General features: G+C 43.0%; 1 pseudogene; it reads right to left on the bottom strand.

Moving 5' to 3' along the window:
- Nucleotides 1-1,235: 1,235 nt before the first annotated feature.
- On the bottom strand, nucleotides 1,236-7,527 carry LOC121460562 (annotated as a pseudogene).
- Between the last annotated feature and the right edge of the window lie 335 nt (nucleotides 7,528-7,862).

Raw genomic sequence — 7,862 nt, 5'->3', positions numbered from 1 at the left:
ATTGTTATTTTGAGGTTTAAGCTAGCCAGGTGGCTGGACACAGCCCGATCCTTCATACTACACACGAAAAGTAGAAAAAGACAAGATCTTCTGAGTAATTTGAGAACCTGAGGACATTGGGAGAGGGATGAATGAGAGGGGAGAGGCAGGGACAGGAGAAGAGTAAAATGTAGAGGTCAATAAAAATCAATAAAAATTTTAAAAAGGTCTGTACTCAAGGTGTGGTACCTAGAAGGTGGTTCTCTGCTTATCAGGGCCACCTGGGAAACTCAGGCTGCCCAGTAGAAAGAAATATAGTTTAATCATCCCTGGTGACTCTAAGACAGCTGTTAGAACCATGGGAAACCACATCCACTTGCATGGGGAACAAACATATGACCAGACACATAAAACACAACAGGCCTGGAACGAACCAGAAGCATTCTAAATACATTATGAACTCCTTTCCTTTAGGAAGATGTTGCTGAGAAATCAAATGTTGGGGTTCTCTTCTGGTAAAATTCTGAGTAAAAATACCCACAGTATCTTCCTTTCTGATTTCCTTTCATCCTATTTGGAGACAGAAAGTATCACCCAGAAACTTAGGTATTGTGATTTCTGCTTCTGAGATTTGAGTTCCTATAACCTTTTATCAAAATGATAGAAACCGTTTTAGCATTAACACATTCAAATTTCGATTCAACACAGCTAAAACCGCCTCCATATCATAGCTTACTTTTCTCCTATTTCTTTCTTTATTTATTTAGGGGACAGGCTCTCACCATTTACCTTGGCTGTCCTGGCACTCACACTGTAGACCAGACAGGCCTCGACCTCACAGAGATCTACCCCCTTTTTTTTTTGAGTACTGGGATTAAAGACATATTTCACCAATAGAGACCAGACTTTTTCAATTTTTTTAGGATTATTTTAAACGTTTTTATGTTTCTAAAAAAATGGGAATAGGGATGAGAATAACAAACAAGATCTCACCACTGAATATTTCATTGTGACCACACAGCCTTATCATTGAAGTTCAGGAAGTAAACATCTGTATTCCACATAGTTTATTTCAATCTAAACAAAGCTAAGGTTTGTTCTAACTTCCACATTTACTCTGGAGCCCATTCGTCTCCTTCAGCATCCAAGAAAATCACACATTCTATATAGCTATGTGAGCTGGCACACAGGGACATCACAGGACACTGGGCGGCAAAGCTGGACCTCTGAGGATGCAGGCGTCCATCCCCACTTTCTCACAGGTCATCATCCTCATCCTGGAGGGAAGACATTTGAGCAACCTCTAAATCATAGGTGCACTGTGCTGCCAAAGCTGGTCCATAACCAGCTCACATGAGGTGGGGCAAGAGCAGGCATGGCAACAAACTCCAACTTAGAATCTCCAGTGAGCTTTTTGGCTTGCAAGAAAAAGGGCTTTTCAAATTTGTCCTTACTTAAGCAGAAATGTCTCTGAACTTAAGATTTTTCTTTAAATGGAAGACATGACATTATGAGTTCATTTTCCTCTTGAATAGACATATTGTAGCCACACAACACAATGGGGATATTTTCACTCACATATACCCATTATCTATGCCAATTAGGTTTGTTTTCACAAGTAAATCTTGTTCCCACAGCAAACATTATAATGGAATACTAGGCTTGGTGGCAGTGGCCATCATGCAGGCCCCAAACTTCTCCTGGCCAGCTGTGTCTCACAGATCAAACTTGATAGCTCCTCTGTTGATATGGAACACAAGGGTGAACCTCCACACCCAGGGTTACTACATACTTCTTCTCAAAGTTGCCAATCAAGTGACAATTATGAATGTTGTCTTTCTGATGTATCTGTCATCCACCAGGATGAGAGAATGGGACCTGCAGTTCTCCCTGTCCCTGAACTTTGTTTAGACTCCTGGGGATTGAATGAAAGAAGTAATGCCTATAAAGGCAGCAAGCAGATTAATTTCGGAGAGATCATCCACTAGCTTCAGATCTACCTCACAATTCTGCTTTTTCATTTTATTACTTTTCTTTTTTTTTCTTTTTTTTAATTTTTTTAATGAGAATAGGAAGAAAATAAACAAGTTTCCAACTCCTCCCAGCCTGCCATTTCCCTCCCCCTCCTCCCACCCTTCTCTCCCTCCTCCCCTCCTTCTCCCCCTCCTCCCACACCCCTCCCCCTCCCTCTCAAGTCCAAAGAGCAGTCAGGGTTCCCTGCCCTGTGGTAAGTCCTAGGTCCTCCCCCCTCTGTCCATATCTAGGAAGGTGAACATCCAAACTGGCTAGGCTCCCACAAAGCCAGCACATTGCATAGGCTCAAAACCCCGTGCCATTGTCCTTGGCGTCTCATCAGCCCTCATTGTTCGCCATGTTCAGAGAGTCCAGTTTTAACCCATGCTTTTTCAGTCACAGTCCAGCTGGCCTTGGTGAGCTCCCAGTAGATCAGCTCCACTGTCTCAATGGGTGGGTGCACCCCTCGTGGTCCCAACATCTTTGCTCATGTTCTCCCTCCTTCTGCTCCTCACTGGGACCTTGGGAGCTCAGTCCAGTGCTCCAGTGTTGGTCTCTGCCTCTATCTCCATCCATCACCAGATGAAGGTTCTATGATGATATGCAAGATATTCGTCAGTATTTCCATAGGCTAGGGTCATTTCTGGTTCCCTATCCTCAGCTGCCCAAGGAACTAACTGGGGACATCGACTTGGGCTCCTGGGAGCCACTCTAGGTTCAAGTCTCTTGCCAACCCTAAGGCGGCTCCCTTACCTAAGAATTGTGCTTCCGTGCTCCCCTATCCTACCTTCCTTTATCCCAATGTTCCTTTTTCCCCAAGTTTCCGCCCATTCTCCCCTTCTCCCTTTTCTCTCCCCATCTCCCCTTACCCCCTTCCCACCCCACCAACAAGATTCCAATTTTCTCCCCGGCAACTTTGTCTACTTCCCATAGCCAAGAGGATAACTATATGTTTTTCCTTTGGTTCAACTTCTTACTTAGCTTCTTTGGGATCACCAATTGTAGACTCCGTGACCCTTATTTATGGCTAGAAACCAATTATGAGTGAGTACATCCCATATTCATCTCTTTGGGACTGGGTTACCTCACTCAGGATAGTGTTTTCTATTTCCATCCATTTGCATGCAAAATTCGAGAAATCATTGTTTTTCACCGCAGCGTAGTACTCTAATGTGTAGATATTCCACACTTTCTTCATCCATTTTCCATTGAGGGGCATCTAGGTTGTTTCCAGGTTCTGGCTATTACAAATAATACTGCTATGAACATGGTTGAACAAATGCTCTTGTCATATGATAGGGCATCTCTTGGGTATATTCCCAGGAGTGGTATTGCTGGGTCCAGGGGTAGGTTGATCCCGAATTTCCTGAGAAAAGAGCAAACTGATTTCCACAGTGGTTGCACAAGTCTGCATTCCCACCAGCAATGGATGAGGGAACCGCTTCCTCCAAAGCCTCTCCAGCAAAGGCTATCATTGGAGATTTTTATTTTAGCCATTCTGACAGGTGTAAGATGATATCTCAAAGTTGTTTTGATTTGCATTTCCCTGATTGCTAAGGAGGTTGAGCATGACCTTAAGTGTCTTTTGGCCATTTGAACTTCCTCTGCTGAGAATTCTCTGTTCAGTTCAGTGCCCCATTCTTTAATTGGGTTAATTAGCATTTTAAAGTCTACTTTCCTGAGTTCTCTATATATTTTGGAGATCAGACCTTTTTCTGTTGCGGGGTTGGTGAAGATCTTCTCCCAGTCAGTAGGTTGCCTTTTTGTCTTGGTGTTTTATTACTTTTCAACAAGCCATTTCATTTATGAAGATCTGGAACTTTCCACATCATGTATCCAGGATGTTCCAAGAGTTTTCAGAATATTCCTGACTTCATACATCAACCATATAATTAGGAATGTGGTTGAGAAGTGATTCTGTACAAAACAGCAAAAATGATTCAGAAAATAACTGAAAGTCCAACATACCGTGAGGAAGCAAGGCTTTTTCTCATGAAAGTAAGTGTGGTTTACTATCTGGAAATCTGTTAATAATTCCACGCTGTTAATAGGTTAGGGAGGAAAACTGCATGACCGTCTCTGTGAATGTTGAATACACACTTTTACGGAACTACACATCATTTCCTAGTAAAAACTGACATGGAATTATGAAAGCTGTCCAACGCAAGGAACACAAAGAAACATCGAAGGGAAGCACTGAATTTAATGGCAGAATTAAAGAGGCCTCCCCAGCGATGACAACTCAAAGTGGCCTCTGAACCTGAGATTGGCCAGGATGAGACTGCATTCCTAGCCTAAACAATAAGATAAGACAAAGAAACACAAGATTCAAATATTTGAGGGAGAGGAACAAACATTATGGTTATTTGAGGAGGACAAAACTGATTGGATAAACAACATAGCAAGATAACCTATTAATAGGTTTGTGCCTTTTTGGTTTTTCTTTTTAACTATTTTTATTATGAAGCTCTGGGCACAAGGAAATATGCAGACGTAAGGGTGTAAGTGTTTGTTACTCTAACAATTTCCAGAGATAGTCAAGGGTAAAGAGAAGGGATTTACTTTAGTTTCCATTTTAAAGGCTTTTAGTTCTGATTGATTGTGTTCACTGTTTTGTGCCTGTGGTGAGGTAGCCCCTTGTGGTGGCAGCACATGACAAGCCCTTCACCTCACAGTCCAGATATGAGAGAGAAGAGGACAGATTGGGCTCTCAGTGTCTCACTCCAGGGCAGCATGCCTATGGAAATCTTCCCTCTAGTCTCCATTTCTTATAGGTCCCCCCTACTACCCAAAGCACCATGGGCTGGAGACCCACCCTTTAACACAGGGGCCAGCTGAGGATATTACAGATGCACATTACCATAGCAGCCGATAAGGTCAATTCAGTCTACAGCAAGCTTTTTAACAAACCTGGAAATAATGACAGATGGGAGATGTCAAGGCCAGTGCTGTGGTTTCACCCACCCAAAACTCAGCATGGTAGTGTTGTCAACAGTGCCTTAGGGAAGGATACAGGGACTACACTGCTCATCTGGAGAGCAGGTTGATATAAAGGTAGTCCAGGCTCTCAACTGACTCTACTGCTTCCTCATCGCCATGTGATCTCCCTCCCAAGAACTCCTGCTACTGATAGGGCCAGAGGATCACGTGATAGGCCAAGCATATGGGGTTCAACCAATATAGGTTTTGACCCTCCAAAACCTGCAATTGAACCAAATTTCTTCTTATAAATTATTCAGCCTTGGGTATTTTATCCAACAACATGAAGCAAACTAAGATAGCAAATGTAAAAAAAGTCATGCAACCACTTTGAAAATCAGTGTGGTGGTTTATCAGAAAACTGGGAGTCAACCTACCACAGGATCCAGCAATTCCACTCTTGGAAATATACCCAAGAGATACCCAATCAATGGAAGAATGGATAAAGAAGGTATGGCGCACGAACGCACACACACACACACACATACACACACACACACACACACACACACACACACACACGAGTATTACTCGGTGGTACAAGAAAATGACATCATGATTTTTCATGCAAATGGATAGAAATAGAAAACACTATCCTGAGTGAGGTAACCCAGACCCAAAAAGATGAATATGGTGTGTACTCACTCATTAGTGGATTCTAGCCAATATCAAAGGACACTGAGCATATATTTTGCAAGCCTATAAGAGCTAAGTAATAAGGTGAACCCAAAGAAAAACATGTATAGATCCTCTGTTGTAAGGAGCTGAGGGGCTGCAATCCTACAACCCAGCTTTTGACCGCCTGGCTAGCTTATGACCCATAATAACGATACACAAACTGTATGCATATAAACACTGCTTGGCCGATTTTTATTAATGTGTGTAGCACCACTTGCGCATACCAGGAAGATTCTAGCCTATGTCCATCTTGGGTTGGAGCTTCATTGCATCTGCCCTGGAGAGCAGTGGCATGGCATCTGTGCTCACTTCCTCTTCCTCTCAGCATTCTGTTCTGTTTACTCCACCCACCTATGTTCTAACCTATCAGGCCATGCAGTTTATTAATTAACCAATGAAAGCAACACTAAAACATAAGGAACTACCACACCAGGTTGAGGCCACTGGATATGATGGTGAATTTGAAGTAGGACACAGATCAGGATTCTTAACCTCTTCAACTCTTTCCTATGTGCCTCCAGGCGAGTGTTGGCTCCCAAAACGATGCAGCTTCCTTCTGGAAGTTTCATCCACAGTCATGACCACAGCTCCAGTTCTACTCTTGATATTTCGACCAATCACAAGGGGCTTCTTCAGCATCCAGAACAGTCTTGGTACTGCCTGAACACTGCAATGTTTCTGTTGTTGTCATTAGCTGTGAATGTCTGGGTGCCCAAGTGTCAAAGGGGTGACTCCTATACTATCCACCTGCCTGAAGACACTGGCCTGCCTCCAGAAATGGCTGTGATGTGGTGAGGACCATTGTTCAAGTGGTAGGGCACATTTCTCTTATACACAAAAGGCTGGGTTAGATCCCACACACTGCAAGGACCAGGTAAAGTCCCAGCAGTCAGGAGTTAGAGGCAGGAGCCTCCACCATGCAGTTGAGTGGTATTCAGCCTTCCCAGTTATGTGACCTATGATATACTTCCTCATGCTGTGCCATCCCGGTACTGAAATAATTTCCTTGTAACTTAACAAATGAAAATTTTAAATTTACAAATGAATTATAGTATAAATATCTGTGATTTTAATGGGCATAGGTATGAACCCAGGTAGAGAACCCCAGAAATAGTAACTTCAAGGCCAATGTGGAATAAAATGAGAATCTGTCTAAAACCCAAAACCAAACCAAAGATGCTCCCTCCTCTACCCAAAGACAGAGACCTCCCTGTCAGGTAACCTCAGGCCCTCAGACACAAGATAAATGGGGTTATTTTCTCTAGTGCCCTCTGGCTTCACTGCTCTGAGACTCAGACACCTCCCACACCATTGGTTGTGTCCAAGACCCAGATTCTTCTGCTCCTCAGTGACCACAGAATGTGAAGACGGTTGTCCTCTGTAGGGTTGCCTTAAGAGAATGACATGGGGGAATGATTGGTCAAGGTTTTCCATAAGGCCTAAATGTTGTTTCTGTCACTGGTTGCATCACTCCTGACCTCTGCTTGGTGTGCCCAGGGAGTCACTGGGGAACCATGGGGACATATTCCAGCCTGACATTTTCCACTGCATGGTGAACATTCCCGACGATCTAGAGGGAAGAGAGCAGAGATGCCAAACCCTAAGTTCTCCAGGGACACCTGCCCCAGGATTTGGGGGGCAGCTGCTAGACAAGTCTCCATTCGGGATCTTATTATCTATTACTGTTTCCTTTGCCTTTCCCTGCATACAACACTGAAGGGTGAAGCTACTGGTGGCCTCCAGGAGAACAAGCACCATGCACACAGGATGCCACCTGATCTCCTTCACCATCAGTACTGCCATCAGGAGCTTCACAAAGGCACCTGTGGCCCAACTGCCAATGGGCAAGTGGTTGACATCCACTAGGTATTGACCCATGCCTTCCACCTGTACCTGGAAATTTGGGGCTTAAAGCTGTGTGACACCACACTTGATTAAAGAAGCTGGGATTAAGTGTGAAAAGTTGGAAATTGCTTTTTTATTAATAAACAATATATTTTACACAATAGTGAACATAAACAATGGATAAACTTGGAAAATTATGGTACTAATAACAAGAATAAATAACATCAAGATAGCAAAACCAAAACAAAATGAACCATAAACTAAAATCTAAAACAAAAATCAAACAAAAATAAAGCTATTTAATATTTATCACTGCATATTGATAGTACCTACTACACAATAGTGAACATAAACAGTGGATAAACTTT

Source organism: Microtus oregoni, unplaced genomic scaffold (genome assembly GCF_018167655.1).
Source record: "Microtus oregoni isolate MIOR12 unplaced genomic scaffold, Mior012 000000F_ref0000247, whole genome shotgun sequence".
NCBI classification, from domain to species: Eukaryota; Metazoa; Chordata; class Mammalia; order Rodentia; family Cricetidae; genus Microtus; species Microtus oregoni.
This window is presented reverse-complemented; position numbering and strand designations above follow the sequence as displayed.